This window comes from Schistocerca americana, chromosome 3 (genome assembly GCF_021461395.2).
Source record: "Schistocerca americana isolate TAMUIC-IGC-003095 chromosome 3, iqSchAmer2.1, whole genome shotgun sequence".
In the NCBI taxonomy this organism is placed as follows: Eukaryota; Metazoa; Arthropoda; class Insecta; order Orthoptera; family Acrididae; genus Schistocerca; species Schistocerca americana.
The window spans coordinates 418,048,298-418,068,436 of NC_060121.1; positions in this window are offsets into that span (position 1 = coordinate 418,048,298).

Below are 20,139 nucleotides of genomic sequence, written 5' to 3' on the forward strand. Positions count from 1 at the left end.
TTCCTTCAGAACTTTGTACAGAATTCTGTTCGTTTCTAAATAAACTTCGTAGGATTCTGCTGACATCTGCTCATTAGATTCACCCTAAATTCGATTTAAATGTTATTGTGTCTGTTCCCCTCCTCTCAGCTACCACGAAAACAGTGGTTACGAAACTTATACCACTCTTTCTGGATTATTTTTTCATGTCACTACCTTCCTAACGCTAGTGGTAGTAAGTTATATGAGTGTGGTTCAGTGCCTAAGCACCAGACTGCTAATACAAAACTCCGGCGTTTGATGTCCAGTCGATCCTAGGATTTCTCGGACGCTTGCCTGTGGTAATTATTAGTTCACGTGATAAGCTCTAAGCCGCAGCGCGCTTACAACATCAATTTAAGTTGTAGGTCCTGCTATGAAAGCCTGGTAGAGTTAAATCAGAAGGCGGAGAAAGCAAAGACATATCGCCCCCTGTATGACTATTCATAGTAAAACACTACGATGGTTAGACCAGCCTTCAGGATGACTGCCTAATAACAGAACAATCACCGTTCAGAGGTCTCCGTAGAATAAAAATAAGACTGTGAGTCAAGAAAAAGTACATGTTTGATGTCACGAATAAACTTTATTTATCAGTCAGTTTCTATTGCTGCATCGTAGTAATCAGAGACACTTATCACGTTGTCAACGCATGAACCTGTGTTCAGTGTATGCCGTCTTTAGCATCTGAAGATGGTCAATGTATGGCCGAAACCGGTTATAACTCTGTCATAAACATGTGATTGTGTCTATAAATAAACAAAAAAAATTACAAAGGAATCAATAACGCACTCCATCGACAAAATGTCGTTTTTTGCAAAAACAGTACGATTACCAGAGTGAGTTGCTCAGGCTATCGTCGCGGAAAACGAGTGCCTTGAGCGAGCGAGTGGCCTGCCTGAACGGCACATTTGTCTCCGGTCTTTGCACAGTTTGTCGCTTAGAAATTAAGTCACATGTGACAAACTGCACGTTTTTTTTCTTAAGGTTCATAGGAGCCTTACCTGACATGAATGGACGTGGCCGTGGGCGTGCACGCTTAGCAGTCACTTGTTGCTGGTACACTGGTCTACCCAGCTCCCGAGGTCAGAATCATTCGGAAATTCTTTCTGCGTGTTGTCGTTTTCGGAAACGTTAGTGTAAAAGCGACACTGCGTTACGGGTAAGGCAGAAAAGAAAAACGTATTGTTCTGTCCAATCCTGTAGGTGTTGGGGGTTATCACGTCTCCTTTAATACAGAGACTCTCGACCCTCTTGTTGTCCCCGGAGGTTACTGCGAAGACAGTACTTACACTCACAAGGTATGGGGCCCCGCAGAAGCGACCTGCATGCAATTTCGGAGAAACAGCAGGGAGGGAGAGGCTTATTGTGTCAATGGTGGTCGCGCGCTAAGTCGCTGGAAATTGCGCGAGGCCGGGCGGTGACACAATGGCAGCTGAGCATTGTGCACACCACCGACAAGGCTTAGCTGGCCAACTTTATGAAGTCCGCTTCCCTCGCTGCGTGCGTCTGCTTCCTACCCTCCGGCCTTATCAAGCTTCTCCGTACGTGGGACGCAGCACTTCCTCGTAACTCTAGTGCTCGGAGCTGTTCCCATGTAGGTTTTAAGGATGAAACCAAAGAAATACGCGAGAGCAAATATAATACCTCGGCGAAGGACAAACATGTAAAGTTAACAAAGGGTACCACGACTATAGTTTACAGATTTTTAAACCGCAGTCTCTATACCTGTAAAGCAGGTCCGTTTGGCGACAATAGAAACAAGAGTATTGGGATGGCTTCGCTCGCTGAAAATGGGAAGGCAGAAGAAAAGCACATTTAATATAGCACAACAAAAACAAAACAACAGAATTTAAGTTTATGGTTTATATTGAATGTTATTATTTTTTGCAGAGAATTTTCTTCGGATGTCTTTCAGTCCGTACAATTAGCAAACTACGAAGGAAACAAAGGAGAAATTAGGGAAGCGAATAAAATTTCAGAAGAAATTAAAACTTTCCGGCTAGGCGACGACACTGTAATTCTGGCAGAAACAGCACACGAATTGTAAAAGCAGTTGAACATACTGGATAATACCTCGAAAAGAGGTTATGTCATGAACTTCAAATAAATCAAGGATGATCGAATTTAGTATAATCAAATCAGGAGACGCTGAAAGAAGTAGGTCGTCAAACGAAACACTAAAACTAATAGTTATTTAGGCAGCAAAATAAGCAACGATGGACGAAGCACGGAGAAAATAAAATCTGCTTAAAATAACACAAGTATTAAAAGCGTTTCTGAAAAAGAGTATTTGTTAAGATCGAATAAGAATGTAAATATTAGGAACTCTTTCCTGAAAGTTTTTGACTGATTGTAGCCTTGTACCGAGGTGGAACGTGGACGGAAACAGCTCAGAAATGAAGACAATAGAGGCTTTTGAAATGTACTACTACGCGATAATGCCGAAAATGAGACTGGTGGCTCGTGTAACCATCTCAGAGTAGCACTTACAGCCATCCTCAGTTATTTCTTGCATTATTCCAATCTCACGTTTCCCCTACAATTTTCATCCTCTACTACTGCTTTTAGCGCCATGGAAGTTTTTCCTTGATGTTTAACACATATCCTACCACCTCCTGTCCCTTCTTCTTGTGAGTGTTTTCCGTATATACCTACATTCGTCGATTCTGCAGAGAACCTCCTCATTCCTTAGCTTATCAGTCCACCTAATTTTCAACACACTTCTGTAGCACCTCATCTCAAACGCTTCTTTTCCTCATCTCTCACAGTCCCTGATCCTTTACCGTACGACTGATGACCATACATGTTAAGTCCCATAGTGCTCAGAGCCTTTACCGTACAATCGTGGACAAAAACGAGTGAGACCCCTCGCCTTTTCGTTATGCTGATCCGCACAGCTTTAAAGTCTGCTACACAGCATAACAGGCAAGGCGACGAAGTGCTACCAACATACTATGCACAGGCGTAAAATTGACAAACCATCCGAACTTTGTCAAACTGTTTTCAATCATGTGTACGACTATATTAATGCTGATTAGTGTGTTAAACACAACACGTAAATATAAGATATAAATGAAAGAAGAAACGCTAATTAGTATGAATTGGCAAAATACTATGCGCATTCGGCCGCGAAACGGTTTGTGTCAACTTTCAGACCAGTTACAGTGGATTACCGTTGCTGACCTACCATGAAAGTGTGCAAATTTAGCAATGCGTGAAGATTCATAACGAGATTCAGTTAAAAATCATTCAGTGCCACACGTAAGACAGTTCAATTATTGACAGAATCGGAAAAAGGAAGGCAGTAACAAGTATGAAATTCTACAAGAGTTTCAGATTGACATCCACAGGGCGCCAGTACAGAATAAATGTAGCAATAAAACGTATTGGGGGCGTGAGAATTTCTTAAAATTGCCTTACTGTTACTCTATCTGCCTCCATCGAGATTAGAACCGAAAACAAACCAGACCTCCCTTGCAGTAGCAAACACCTTTCACTATGCTAGCAGACAACCCAGGCAAACAGTCCTCTATCATTACCCCAGACATGAATAAGCCGGCAATTTCGCAATGAAAATGGAAAAATGATCTGAAGTTTCTGTTGCATAGAGCTTTCTGGACTCTGAAACATGAATTTTCTGCCTTTATGTCACCGCTTATGTGACAATCATTCGGGGTGTTTATCGAAATAACAAAATACTGTTATTAGCGAGTAACAGCAACGGGTTCCACACAACGCTGGTGCTACTTTGAACGACAGTAACAGTTACAAACATGTAACTCTTTTGTATCGGTTGTGAATAAATATTTGCCACTATCTAAGTTCCAACCCTCGTATAGTCTTACATATGATTGAAGACAGTCTGACAAAGTTTGGATAGTTCGTCAATTTCACGCCTGTGCGTAGTATGTTGGTAGCACTGCGTTGCCTTGCCTGTTATAGTGCGTAGCAGACGTTAAAGCTGTGCGGATCAGCATAACGAAAAGGTGAAGGGTCTCGCTCGTTCTGTCCACGACTGTACAATACCGTGCTCCAAATGTACATTTTCAAAAATCTCTTCCTCAAATTAAGGCCCCTATTTTATTCTAGTCGACTTTTTTTGGGCTAAGGACGTCCTCTTTTCCTGTGCTGGTTTGCTTTAAATGTCCCCCTTGCTTCGTCCGACAAGAATTATGTTCCAACCAATGTAGCAAAGTTCCGTTATTTCGTCTGCTTTGTTGTGACCAATTCTGATGTGACGTTTATCACTAATCTCATTTATGCCTCTCATTACTTTCGTCTTTCTTCGTTTTACTCCCAATCCACAGTGTGTGCTCATTAGATTGTTCATTTCATTCAACATATTCTGTAATTGCTTTTCTCTTTTACTGAGGATACCAGTCCCATGAGTGAATCTTATTGCAGATATTCTTTCACCCTGAACTTTAATCTCACTCTTGAAATTCTCTTTTATTTCCGTCATTGCTTCTTAGATGCATAGCATTGAATAGTAGGGGCAAAAGATTCACACCATTTTTAATTTCGTTCCTGGTCTTCCATTTTCATTGTTCTCTCTTGGTTCTTGTACACCTTGTATAGTGCACGTCTTTCCCTATAACTTATTCCGATTTTTCTCAGAACTTCGATCATCTTGCACCACTTTACGTTGTTGACCTCCTGTTATAGGTTGACAAATCTTACGAGCGCGTCTTGATTTTTCTTGTCTTGCTTTCATTATCAAGCGAAACATCAGAACTACCTTTGTGCCGTCTTTACGTCTCCGAAAGCCATATTGATGGTCATCTAACAAATCTTCAGGTTTTCTTTTCCATTCTTTTGTACATTATTCTTGTTAGAAAATTGGATGCATGAGATTTTAAGCAGATGGTGCGAAACTTCTCAGACTCATCTGCCCTTGCTATCTTCGGGATTGTGTGGATGACATTATTCAGAAAGTCTGAAGGTGTGTCTCCAGTCTCATAGGTACTACACATTAGCTTGAATAGTCGTTTGGTTGCCATTTTCCCCCAATGATTTTAGAAATTCTGAAGGACTGTTACCTATCCCTTCTGCCTTATTTCATCAAAGCTGTGTTCAGTTCTGACTGTAACAACCATATCGACTCCCATTTTTTTTTCTTATATCACGTCATCACACAAGTCCTCGCCATCGTAGAGTCATTCAATGTACTCTGTCCACGTATCCGCTCTCTCCTCTGCGTTAAACAGTGGAGTTTCCGTTGTCCCCTTACTGTTACCACCCTTGTTTTCAATTTCACCGATGGTTTCTTGACTTTATTCAAGCTGAATATCTTTTTCTGATGGCCATTTCTGTTTCGATTTCTTCACAATTTTCCTGCGGCCATTTCGCTGAGACTTTCCTGTACTTCCTATTTATTACATTCCTTCGCATACTAAACAGTGCTGAATTCCTGTCTTTTCCTGAACACTTCTGTACTTTCTACTTTCATGGATCAGTTCAAGTATCTATTCTGTTACCCAAGGTTTCTTTGCCGTTATCTTCATGTGTTTACCCTTTTCAGAGATTTCATACACCTTCAGGCCTATTTTGGTATTCATTATCGCAGTATCTACAGCCTTAAGGAACTTGACAACGCAAGTCTACTTATCTGCTAAATTGTGATCTGCATCTATATCTGCTCCTGGTTACGCGTCTAAGCCCAATACTTGATTTCGGTAGTTCATTCGCTGTTACTTGCTGAAATTTATTCCTACTACCAATCTCATATTCTGCCATAACTATCTTTCATTCCTTCACCTACTATCACGTTCCAGTCCCAGATGGTTATTAGATTCTCGCATCCCTTTGCATACAGAGTTACCCAATCAAAATCCTCATATATTTTTTCCGTCTCTTCATTTTATGCTTATGACGTCAGCTGTATACCTGTACTACTGTCGTTGGTGTTAGTTTGCTGTCAATTCTGATGAGAATAATGCTATTACTCGTAGGGTGCAGTAGTTATGAAGAGATGAACTGTCATGCACAGAGTAGACTAGCGAGGAGAACTGTAAAAATCAGTTTTCAGACTGAAGACTGCCACAACATCTTCCTATGCAAGAAGCGCTTACAATGGTATTGAATACTAGCGAACACGGCAGTACTTCGCAATTGCTAAATATGAATGGGATTTGGATAAACGGCCGAATCTGTTTCTCCTTCCGTCTCTCTATTCTCCCCCCCCCCCCTTTCTCTCTGTCCATCACCTTTCGTCAGCTTCCTGTACATCTCTTATACCACACGCTCTATCCATCTCCTCCTCCCACGTTTCTCTGTCCATATACTTCTTCCCTTTCTTTACATCAGTTTCCTCTCGTTTTCTCTGTCCCTCTTCTCCCCCGCTCTCTGACATTTATTGTTATTAAAAACGGTACCTTGATTGATCAAAATGAATGGGTAAATGGGTTTGGTATCTCTAGTACATGGCGTATGAAAGATACCTTTCCACCTATTGGATCTGTGACGATAGTAGCTTTAATGACAGTGTTTCTCTTGGTTTCAGTCTACGGATAGGTAGGATTATAAAGTTAGTCGTAAACACAACTTTCCCATTTTCTATTAGAAATGACTGCGAAAGGAAAACAAAACAACACATTTTCACAGCAGAGCTTAGCATGCCCTTTCTCGCAGCCGGTGTTTATAATATGTTCATAGCTACACTCGTATTCGTTGTTTGTCGGTCTGTATATCCGTCGTTCAACGAAGAAACTGTTCAACCGAAACCCTTCAATTTATGTGAATTGATATCTAGAACATCAGTTACACCATGAATTTAGTGAAATGAAATTAATCGGAGTTCATTGTTTATGAATCACAATGAAACTTTGTGAATCATTGATGCTTGTTTGCGCGATGTGTATTAGTACGTGATGTGTGATGCAGTTGAAAAAGAATTCACTTCGAACGTTGGATTAAAACCTCGTCCTTTGATAATATTCGCCCAAACAATGTTATTTGGAAGTAAATCTTGTACTTTAGTATGTTCTGTAAGAAGTACTTCGATCGAGGTTTTTGGCCAGAAAGCAATGATGCCAGTGAATCTGGTAGTGGTGTCAGTTGCGGTAAGGTGACCTTTCCGCCAGCAAAACCTAAATACTGGCGGTTCAGGTCGAAAATTTAAAACATTTCAATGTTGATAAACATCATTCATTGATACGAAGTCGACCAGTACATTCGCGTCGTAATCGATTTGCCTCTAAACGCTGCCTACGCTCTTCGTCAGTCTCATTAACTCAACGATCGTGTAGCTGGCTTGTGTTGGGCGTATACTTCGACGCCTCACTGGTGGCGTTTTTTCCACTGAAATAAACCACGAATTGAAATCAATTGAGTTTTTGCAGTACACCAAATTACCACGAACTGACATCAGTTCAATCTTTGCAACGCACAAAGATGTGATCACGACCGATAGCACACTGGAATATCGCTTTAAATATTATTTTTTTTCGTAAAATATCAATATTCAATGAGGAATAAGTTGCTGTTATGATAACACATGACAGCAGAACTGTCAAACTGACTGTCACATTTCTTTCTTTGAGATTTTCATACAAAAATACCATCCAAATTTCCGACTTCTCCGGTGGATTTCCAGACATTTTATTTCATACAAACCTTTTACTGAAAATTCCGAACATAACAACAAAAAATCAGCCACATCGGTCGAACAGTTCTCAAGTAACGATCTGTAATACATGTGGCAATTGATTTTTATTTATATGGAAAATGTACGTCAAAACCTGCATGTAATGACTCTCCAGCAGATTTACCTTCTGAGATGTTTCTCTTCGTGCTGTAGTTTTATCTGACCTGCATCAGTCAATTCCATTTGTATTGGAACCTCTCATTTTATAGTATTTTTCTTACGTAAGGACAAGGTAGATATCCAAGAAGCGAAGTTTTAATCAAATCAGTTACAGATCTTTTCACTTGTAGACACCTGCTGTAAAGAACTCAAAACTAGTTCAGCATATCTAAACAGAAATTGTTTGGATAATTACATTGCTATTTTGCCGTACTGAACCTTTCTACATTGTTTGATTGTCAAACCGATTGTTATTCTCAGAACAGAACCTAGAAACAAATACGTAGATAGGAAAGTGATGCTCAGTATTGGCCATTTGTTTACGTAAAAATCCAATATTTAATACGTTTCAATATGTAGAAGTCTGCATAACCTCGGTGTTGTGTGTAACACTACCAGTGCTTAGTATTAATATAGAACAATATTAATATGCGGTTGTAAATAAGCGGCATACTGTTGAGTGAAATTTATTGTTACCGTGGCTCCTCTACAGCGTAGGTTTAACACGACGGTAGCGTGTGAAAGGAATTGGTAGTCGTTGTTTATCGTCGCCCATCCTCCCAAATAATATAATAGTGACTTATATCTGTATTAGGGGGTTTCATATTCAGCCATGGTGTTTGGAAAATATTTGGGAGTAACAATGTCTTGGGATTTGAAGAAGAATACCACAGAGATTCAGTTCTAGGCAAATCGGAGGTTTAGATTCATTGCTAGGATACTGGGAAACTGCAGTTTATCTACCCAAGAGGTTGCCTACAAAACACTTGCACTAGCCATAGCTTACTGAAATAATTATCAAGTCTATGGGATCCACATCAAGTCGAACTAAGAAAAGACTTCAAACCTCTATTTTTAAAAAAAAAAAAAAAAAAAAAAAAAGGCGAAGCGTAAGGAGGTCACACGATTGCTTAACTGGCGAGAAAGTGTAACAAAATTCTTGAGAAATTATAAGTGCCAGATGCTCGATGATATCCGCTGCACTTTTCGCGAGAACGTAGCCGGAATACTTGGAGAGCCGTCTTTCAGGACGGAAACTACGAATATTCTTCAACCCTATTGTTTCAAACACGTGAAGGTCGTGTAAGTAAAATTAGTCAAATAACAGCTCGCACAGAGGCGCACAGACATGGGAAACACATGGCCATCCGTGAATCGAACGGGAAAGAACTTTAATATGCACTAAGTGATCAAGAATAGCCGGAATCCTCTTTGGATCAAGGAACTGACCACAAGATGAGACGAGAAGCGGAACCACCAGTATAAATGGAGGCGGACAATACTGTTTTGTCAGTTCTGAAATACTAACAGGACAGTGGGTCAGGCAGAAGAGTTCAGTGACTGTGAACGTGTACTTAGTCACTGAATGTCAACTGAGTAACAAATCCTTCAGAGACATCTGAAGCTGGCCAAGTCGACTGTTGGTGACAGACGCTATAGCGCTCTAAGTCTATGGTAATACCAGTACTAGTGATTCCACCCTACAATGCTATCCGTTATCAGAAAGTTTAGTTTCACCGTCATAGTGTATGCCAATGGAAAGTAATCAGACTATACTTCGTCGCCTGAAGAGTTAAATATTGAAAGGAGCATAGTTAATCGAACCTACGGTATGTTGCTACGAAGTAAAGAAGTGGTCATTTAAAAACAAAAAGGTGGCCAGCCTAATCATGCAGAAGTAATTCCAAGTAAATGTATAGTAAACAAAGTCAACTAAATGATTGCCTGAACTTCCCTCCCAAGAGAAATGTAGTTTTGTAATCGGGCGAGAAAACAACAGCACACACTGGTATGCATTTGCAAAGTGGCTAGTCATGAGCTAATTACTTCACATTAGCGTACACTACTTGCTTTAGTGTGCAAAGAATAATGCTAATTACAATGCACCACTCAATAGCGAAAATGTATTGATAATTTGACAAGAGCTCGACACAAAACTTCACTACTGAGAGACAATAATTTTGATACAGTTACCAAGCTGTTATTTTAACTAATGATAACGATTTTCATAGACTGTATGTTAACCTTTGTATTTCATGGAATGAGTTATACATGGTGGCCCTGGATCTATTACAGTAAGCAAAATGTTAACCTCTGTATTTCATGGAATGAGTTATACATGGCGACCCTGGATCTATTACAGTAAGTAAAATGCAACTCATGATTTTAATCGAAAAGATACTCCAACAATAACAGAGTTTTGTACGAACTTTCACTGAAGCTTATTAGTTCACTGACGGGAACCCTAAAACTGTCCTGTCTCACAATACATTTCTTGATTCACTCTTTAGACAATAAACATTAGTAACAACTTACATAAGAGGAGTATACATAATAAAACCACTATTTACACACCTGTTATACCAATATGACTTTGTAGGCGTTCAAACTGTTGCGGCATAGACCTTGCTTTTATAATCACTATTGCGAAGTACGATTTAGTTTACGAGAAATGACTTTACCAATCTTTGAAAATTTCACTTCAAAATGAAACTGCAATTAAATATTCTGTTACTATAGACTGAACTTAAGAACTTTAACTACCACGTGTAGGACTTCATTCGCAAGACTATTTGTACAACCAAATCCTTCTGCCCATAAAATATAGAAATTCTTTTAATTATTGTAATTAATCGTTTAAGTACTTTCACTTTCTCATAAAACGTTAACTCGGAACCTTCTTGTAACAGTAACGGGAGCCTGTCAGGGTGAGTGTCTTGAGATAAAATACGGTTCGTGAAACAAAGTCAGTCTTAATCGCTTATTAGTTGAACGCTTTTGAAAACAATTAAATATTAATTTGCCTGAAGGTGGATGCCATGTCCAACCTAGGTATCGCTAGAAAAAGGCCGTATGAGGCAGCGGCCAGAGAAAGCACAAAATCATGTAATTGAGCTCTTCGCGTATCAAATGCAGGACCGCATCTGAATATAAAAATACAATAACCTCTTTGGCCGCATTGGGTACTTGCAAATCGATTATATTACAGCTGTTTGAAGTGAATTGTTTACATTACTGGACTATTATTTGATAGACAGGATCTAACTGTCGTGTAATCATTCGAACTGTGGCAGCGCTAAGACATTCTTTAGTCGTGTGTAACGATGGCAAGCTGGACTCTGTTGCTATTTTCTTGTGAGACTGGGTCATTAACCATGACGATCGTGCTTTGGCACCCGATGCTGAGACGGCTGTACCTGCGCATGGCGCTCGCCCCCTCCTTTATTCTTCTTTCAGGTCTCGTCTACAATATTTTCTGCAATGTGTCGATAGCTTCATTGACAAAGTAGGTAGGATCATCTGGAAGCACAATACTGTAAGACAGCGCGATAAATGAGAGCATCAGCAAAGCATAAAGCGAAAATCTAATAATCTAGAAGACATAAAAGGGCTCCACAGTCGAAGAAAACGTAATCATCTCGTTCAGGAGTTCCGCTCTGTCGTACACAGCACTGGAAAGCAGTAACGCAGAATGTTATCCTACCCCACGCTGGTCCTCGCGTATGATGGAACGTTGTCGGTTGAGTACTGTTTACTACATCTACTATCAAGTTGAAGAACACTTTTTTTGTTATAACAAGTAACAACGCAGGGTGTCTGACATAATAGGAATACAATTGTTGCTGAAGAACAGATGTCCGCAAAGACATCTGAAAAACTTAACCACTTTTCGTGATGCACTTTTCACCAAAACTTGCCGAATCCAAAAAGAGAATATTCAGTGCCGATGCGCACTATTCTTATTGCTTTTAAGAGGAGAAAGAGACGGGCATACAGAAAACTGAGACAACTCACCTTGCTGCGTCGCCAGTGGTGTCTTCGGGCAGGGTGCCGTGGTCTTGCAGGTGCTGGAAGAGAGCTTCTAGTTCCGAGACCTGCTGCTGTCTTAGGCGTACTGCCGTCATTACAGCCTGGAAACATACAAGAAAACCTCTTACAGATGCTACGCGATACGTAGGGCATATAGACAGCACAAACTGAGTTTTGGTTATGTCAATATTTAACAAGGAGTCTGTCCTGGAAGATAAGAAATTTGAGATCGTTAGTAGCGTCATTCTTCAGCATGAAAAATATATTATCAGATGTATACAGTATCAGCGAGTGTCACATTACGTTTACTTTAGCGTATAGTGATACCTCGACGATTCTATGGAAAGAAATTCTATAAAACAGAACACTGGTATTTTAAGTACAGGTCACGACAGACCATCTAAAGCAGACTAACCCTAACAGCCGTTTAGTGTATCTAAGAAATTCGTGTGATTTTTTAAACAGACTTTACTGAAGTGTAAATTGATTTATGGGAATGGCGTGGTCTTTGCGGAGGGATCTGGTGACACATACCTCCGGAAACCAAGGGCTTATCCAATCCATGCCACCCAGAACCGCTGTGGCCGAACAGTTCTAGGCACTTCAGTCCGGAACCGCGCTGCTGCTACGGTCGCAGGTTCGAAACCTGCCTCGGGCATGGATGTGTGTTAGGTTTAAGTGGTTCTAAGTCTAGGGGACTGATGACCTCAGATGTTAAGTCCCATAGTGCTTAGAGCCATTTGAACCATTTGAACCCAGAATCGCTGTTGCACTGCATTCCAAAGGTGGACCAAGACGGTATGAAGCAAGTGATCATAATGTTGTGGCCCATCAGAGTAAATTACTAAGTATTAGCAACTAGCACTTCACGCCAAGTAATGCTAGGCCTTGGTCCACGTGGTGTACGAAATGGCTCCACTGTGGCTTGGGTCACTAGGGCGAGGTTACAGATGATCATGAAACTACAGTTGAAATTTGCCCATTGTTAAATTTCTCCTTGCGGTACATGACACGATGCTGGTCCATCTCTTGTGTTCAAGATGTCCTCACTCTTAAGAGGTATGGTAACCACAGCGCAGAATAATATTTTCTGAAAAATTAGAGAGAATATTCCAATGATACTCGGTGGTTGTATGCGCACTCAATACAGATGCTGTGGGGGAGGGTGGCATCTTGATTCCACCTAGTGATTAATTCCATCACTTGGCGTAAACTATTCTGTGAAGAGAAAAAAGTCAGTTTAGGAACATCAATCCGACGTAGCGATATTAATTTTACAAATTTTGGGAAATGTTTTATCATCATCAGCTATTTTACATCCAATGAGTGGTATATTTTCATAATGTTCTCGAAATAAATACGAGTGTTGCCCAGGAAGTAATGCATCACATTTTTTCCTTCTACAATTTTTTATTGTACATAGTGAGAATTACACACACCTTTTTTTCCACTTAATCTCCATCCCTTTCTATGGCCTTCCTCCAGCGCGAAACAAGGGCGTGTATGACCTGTCGGTACCAGTTCTTGTCCTGGTGGCACAGCCAGTGCTTCACTTTGTAAACTTCCTTTGGTGATTGACAGATGCAGCGCCAACTGTCGAGTTGTAATGCGTCTGTCCTCGCGAATGACGCTTCAACATGTCAGGTGTAACAAATGGTTCAAATGGCTCTGAGCACTATGGGACTTAACAGCTATGGTCATCAGTCCCCTAGAACTTAGAACTACTTAAACCTAACTAACCTAAGGACATCACACAACACCCAGTCATCACGAGGCAGAGAAAATCCCTGACCCCGCCGGGAATCGAACCCGGGAACCCGGGCGCGGGAAGCGAGAACGCTACCGAACGACCACGAGCTGCGGACTCAGGTGTAACAGCCGTGGATGGTCTCCCCGACCGCTGCAAATCGTGAAGCTCGGCCGAGCGACCTTCTGATGGCCTCACCCTCCGTGCCCATCGACTGACTGTACTTTTGTCGACAGCAGATGCTCCATAGACTTTGCACAAGCGTTTGTGAATATTCCCCACATTTTATTTACCTGAAGTGAGAAATTCAATGACGACTCGTTGCTTGTAACGTACATCACCAAAAACGCCATTTTGAAACTGTCCTGCAGCTACGCCATCTGTCGTAAGTGACGGAAAGTTGGCGCGCTGACTTAGCAGAGTTCAGATAATACATACGTAACGTTTCGCATTCATAGCATTGTTTTCGGCTGCGAAAAAAAAATCCGGTGCATTAGTTTCTGGGCAACCCTCTTAGTTACTCAGCTGAGGTAAAACCATCCCAGCGTTCTCCTATCCGATTAAGGAAAACCATCAAGAAACTAAACAAATTACCTGGGCGGGTTTCAAATCCAGTTTTGCTGAAAGGTGAACAATTGCAGTTCCACTGCTCGTCCAGGTAAATATGGATACAAAAATGACAGCGGCCCTTTTTAAGGGCTTTCAGAGCTAATCTTAGTTGTAAAAAGCACGGAAGCGTTTGTTTCGTTCGGAATTGGTTCCCACTGTTTTGCAATACCAGTACACAGCTTAAATACTGTTTGCGAAGGGGAATCGCTTCTGTGTTATAGTTGACTGTACGTTTAAAAGGAACTACTCGCAGAGAAATGAAATACAAATAAAGTAAAAATATTTTACACTTCCCACACATTTTTATGACGTGTTCAGAGCTAGAATGAATTTGCGTCATATCGTAATAAAAGACTAAACGCAATTTAACTGCCATCTTAGGCAAATTCATTCTTCCTCTGAAAATACAACAGTAAAGTGCAGCTGCCACATTACTCGTTTCCAGTCATCCACTGGCCATCTGTGTCGGTCTTTACACTCCCTCATTCTTCACTTAGCGTTGACGGCAGAAACCTGTGGCTTATGAGGAGCTGCTCGACCAATGGGCCTCCTTCTTCCCAACTCCCTGCGCACAGTTACTGTGCTAGCTGGGCTGGTGGTATTACTCTGGAATCGCGAGAGATTCCTTCCGCTGATTTCATGCGATTTTTTGCAGCCACCCTCCGCAATGCTAGACCGTCCTTGTCCGTCAGTACATAAGGCCTCCCTGGTCTTAGTTAAGCAGTAGTCGTTCTTTCACGTTCTACTTCACATCTACTTCACAGTCAAATCACCAACAGTCGAAGAAGTAGAAGTAAGGGAGATTGGGTTTTACGTACCGTCGACATCGAGGTCATTAGAGATTGAGTAGAAGCTCGAATTGTGTCAAAGGTGGGAAAGGAAATCGGCCGTGCCCTTTCAAAGGAACCATCCCAGCATTTGCTGGGAGCGATTTAGGGTCTGGCTCTAAGCACCATGCTACGGTCGCAGGTTCGAATCCTGCCTCGGGCGTGGATGTGTGTGATGTCCTTAGGTTAGTTAGGTTTAAGTAGTTCTAAGTTCTAGGGGACTGATGACCTCAGATGTTAAGTCCCATAGTGCTCAGAGCCATTTGAACCATCTAAGCACCATGGGACTTAACATCTGAGGTCATCAGTCCCCTAGACTTAGAACTACTTAAACCTAACTAACCTAAGGACATCACACACATCCATGTCCGAGTCAGGATTTGAACGTGCGACCTTAGCAGCAGCGCGGTTCCGGACTGAAGCATCTGGAACCGCTCGGCCACAGCGGCGGGCTATTTAGGATTAGAACCGTCGTACGTGTGTATCCCCCCCCCCCCTACCCAACTGTCTACATGGGCAGATTTAGAAGGACTGAACTGCTGGACTGTGCCTAATGGATCTGTTTTCAAGCGGCATCCAATGACTAGTCGTCGACCGAGAACACTGAATTCTTCTGACCGGCCCATGGTGCAGTTACTGCTCCTCTACAGACAACGCAGTACTCCCCGACTATTTTATACTGGAGGATCCGTCTTCCGTGACATCTAGTGCTCAGTAGGGTTGTCCTATTTTCGATGAGATGCTGTACCTGGTTAATCTGCGTTTATGACTCCGACGAGCAGAGAATCGCCGACAAGCTATCCTTCTTATTTGCCTTCACTCCGGAGGTGCGTGGTACCCGTTAAGCTACTCCATTTCCATCTGCGCCACAAGCTTTGCCGATGTTTTCTTCCTAGCGCGTCTCGGCGACGGGATGCTGCTGACAAACTGCATCGCAAAACCAACACGCCGAGCATATGAATAGAGGGAGGGGTTTACGTCTCGCACGAGAAGCCGAGGTGACGAGAGAGTCAAAGTTGGAGAGCCGCTCAACAGCTTTGCGGAAGAAACGGCAGGCAGGCTGCCTGGAGCGATAAACGGCGCGGCATATGGGCGTGTGGCAGCTGATCCGCCGCGCGTAAAACGCAATGAGGTAGACGCGAGCGGCGGCGAGCGCCGGCGCTGGATGCCTTCCAGATAGCGCCGTCGGCTCCAGCCTAGTGTGAAGCCAGCGCCCCAGCGAGCAGGCGGCGCTGAAATACGCCGGCGGCCGCACTGCGCCACTCGCAAATCTGCAACACGCTGTATGGGTCCCGCCTCGCGTGGACTTTTATTTCGTCACGTCCCCCGTCCGATGAGAAGTCGCTATGCGATAGCTTGATTAGTCAGTGCCATTCTAGGCCTAGTTCTTAACTGAACAACACACTGGCACGATAGCTTCAACCATTAGTCTCAGCAAGCACGAAGAGGAGTGGCGGAGGCGGTAGCGGGGTGTGAGGAGCAGCAAAATACGGCATATACCCCTTCCCGGAATTTGGAGAAACGGTAATTAAAGTTACGGTTGTCACCTACATGAGAGGTGGTTTGAACACCATAGTACTTTTCTATGAAGTGCGACAATAAAGTAATGAGACTGTTTAAATGGTTCAGATGGCTCTGAGGACTATGGGACTTAACATCTGAGGTCATCAGTCCCCTAGAACTTAGAATTACTTAAACCAAACTAACCTAAGGACATCACACACATCCATGCCCGAGGCAGGATTCGAACCTGCGACCGTAGCGGTCTCACGGTTCCCGATTGAAGTGCCTAGAACCGCTCGTCCACTGCGGCCGGCAATGAGACTGTTGTGAACGAAAATGTTGCTTACAGTTTTAGTCAAGTTTAGTGTTGTCTCCTTCAAAGTAGTTCCCTTCTGACTGCACACACTTTTTCCAGCGCTTCTGCCATTGATGGTAACATTTCTGGAACTCATCTTCTGTAATATCATCCAAGACCCTCGCCACAGCTTTTTGGACATCTTGTGTTGTTTGAAAGTGGTGTCGCTTGACCGCCGTTTTGACTCTTGGAAATAGAAAAAAGTCGCACGGAGCGATATCTGGTTAATAAGGTGGCTGTGGTAATACCGAAATTTGTTTCGAGGTTAAAAATTGCTGTACTGACAGAGCAGTATGGGATGGCGCATTATCGTGATGCAGAATCCAGTTATCAGCATTGTTTGCACGGACACGAAGAACTCTTTTACGAAGTCTTTCTAAAATTTCTTTGTAGTAATATTGGTTAACTGTTTGTCCAGGAGGCACCCACTCTTTATGAACAACTCCCTTGAAATCAAAGAAGCACACAAACATGCATTTCACTTTTGACTTTGACATGCGAGCTTCTTTGGGCTGGGTGATCGCTTTGAGCCCCATTGCAAACTTTGGCGTTTTGTCTCTGGATAGTACTGAAAAAACCAACTTCCAACACCAGTGATAACATGGCTCAACAATTCTGGATTACTTTCCGTTTTCTCTAACAAATCGGCTGCCACATTTTTCCGTGTTTGTCGCTGTTGTGGTGCGAGATTTTTGGGGACCATTTTTGCACAAATCTTTCTCATACCAAGATCTTCAGTTATTATTAGACGAACCGTTTCTCGATTGATGTTCAGTTCTTCTTCAATCACTTTCACGGATAATCTTCGATCAGATCGTACGAGTTCACGCACCCTGGCCAAGTTGACATCCGTCCATGAGATTGGTGGTCGTCCACTGCGCTCTTCATCTTCAACATTCGTTCAGCCTTCACTAAACATTTTATGCCAACGAAAAACTTGAGCTCTTGACATAACCTCCTCTCCACAAGCCTTCTGAAGCTTACCGTAAGTTGTCGTCGCGTTTTCACCCAATTTAACGCAAAAACAAATGGCATACCGTTGCGCAATATTGTGCTGTTCCATTTCCGTGATGAGAGACACAAACATGTGTTAACTTACTACAGCACAACTCACGACTGAGCAGTTACATCGATGTGCCGCTTGGACTAGAAGCAGCTTATAGACCAAGGTCAAAGATATTGGGCTACGCAAGCCCGCAGGGTTGCCACATCTTGCAAAGAAAATCAGTCTCATTACTTTATTGTCGCACCTCGTAGTCATGATAGTGATGGATGTGGTACGCCGTTGCGTTTATGAGGCCTTTGAGCTGACTTAGCCAGCCACAAGGACCAACAGTTTAAAGTGGACGCTGAAGCACACAGCAACTCCACGTTTTTCATAGTAATAAACATTACTCAAACAAGTAATAAATGACACATGGAAATCTTAAGACCAAGTGGGGATAGAACCCGAGATTTTCGGATCTGTAACGATGCACTTTTATAACTGAAACACCTAAGACCGTTTCCCACCAGGCAACACGTTCTTCTGTTTACAAAAATCTTTTATTGTGCTGATATGCAACGAATAACAACGTTGTAGAGATGTTCAAGCAAAAGCATTGCCAACACACGCTTAAAATTAGTATATTAAGCAAAATATCAATTTTCAAAAGTTAAATAAACGAAGACGAAAAAATAGAAACGTTTCCAATGTGTCCATGAACTATAATTTATTTAGACAACTTAAACTCATTTAACTTTTAACTGCAGCAAATGGTCTGTGTCCTATGCCGATGTATTATTTGAACTGCTTTTGGGTGTAAATTAGAGAACTTAAAAAGCAAGCCGGCCGGAGTGGCCGAAAGGTTCTAGGCGCTATAGTCTGGAACCGCGCGGCCGCTACGGTCGCAGGTTCGAATCCTGCCTCGAGCATGGATGTGTGTGATGTCCTTAGGATAATTACGTTTAAGTAGTTCTAAGTTCTATGGGACTGATAACCGCAGCAGTTAAGTCCCACAGTGCTCAGAGCCATTTGAATCGTTTTTAAAAAGCAAATTGTAACGATTGCCGCAAAATATCTTTTTCATTTTTTTTACCTTAAATAAGAATTTCACGTGTGTTGCAAGTGAGGATGCGTATGAGACTGATAATAATAACATAAATCTTTTTCTTCAATCTGTTAGGTCTCTTGGCCTGTAACGGTCTCGTCGAGTTCTCCTGTCATATTTTCATTAGTTAACCAAGACATCTCAGGCCATTAGGGTAGTGCTGCAGCATGGACTACAGGTTCCTCTTTGAGCTCATTCTTTTTTTTTGTGGTTCTGTATATAATGTGTGATGGGTTCTATTTTGTCTTCACATTTGGCGTAAAGACGTGTTGGTATCAAGAATTTAATTTCGCAATCTCTTAGTCTTCCCGCATGTTCTCCCTTAATTGTCCAGGCTTTGCTGCCACACTACAGTAGAGTTCTTGCTAAGATCTTATAAAGGGGTATTCTAGTGCGCTTTTGGAGGCAAAATGGAAAACACACCTTTTTATTCGCTTTCAGTGGAAAAAAATTGAGAGTTACACCAAACCATACCTTAACTCAATGGAGGGTGAACCAGAACTCCACCACAAAGTTTCAGAGATGGTAGTACGGACCAAAACAAGGAAAGAAATATAGTAAACATGGGCTCTGAAATGCATACCTTAAGAGCTATGAGCACCGGTTCGCATTCGATAATCTGAAACACATCTCTTCTGCTGCAAGCTCTTTGCATTCCATATTTTGTGAGGAGGTAGTAAGGTCATAAATAAGAAAAAGTACGCAGTAAACATAGGCATTAAAATACGTACCTTAAGAGCTATGACGAAACGTGGTTCACAGTTGCGTAGATGAACAATTGCTCGTAGCTCTGAAGGTGAGCACCTTAGAGCCCACGTTTACTGGCCTTTTTTGCTTGTTTTGGTCGATACTACTGTCTCTGAAAGTGTGTCAGTGAAGTACGGGCTGACCCTGTGTATGCTGTACTGACGCAAGAGTACCACCTCGCCGGAAGTTTTATTTCATCTCGTTCGTCACCCGCTGTAATGTTGCTATAGGATCCGTTGGACAATTAGTAAATTCTAGGCAAGGCTCATAACTGAACAACACATGGGCATATCAGTTACAACAACAGAGACGCGTTAATAGCAATTCGTGCGTCCGTAAAATATGCGAAACCTACAGTAATTATCAGTCAGTTCCTTGCGAAACATAGATCACAAAATCTAATGAGGGTCATACGTAAAGTCAATGAAAGAACACAAATGATTTAATCTATCGCAGATCTGCCTGGTGTCGACAATAAGGCAACAAAGAGAAGGCAGAAATTTTAAACTGCACATTTAAACAGGTATTCACGCAAAGGGTACTACAGGGCCAGCGTTGGGTCGTCACGCAGACTCACAAATGAGATGACCGATGTTAGCACCCCAGTCGTTGAAAAACAATTAAGA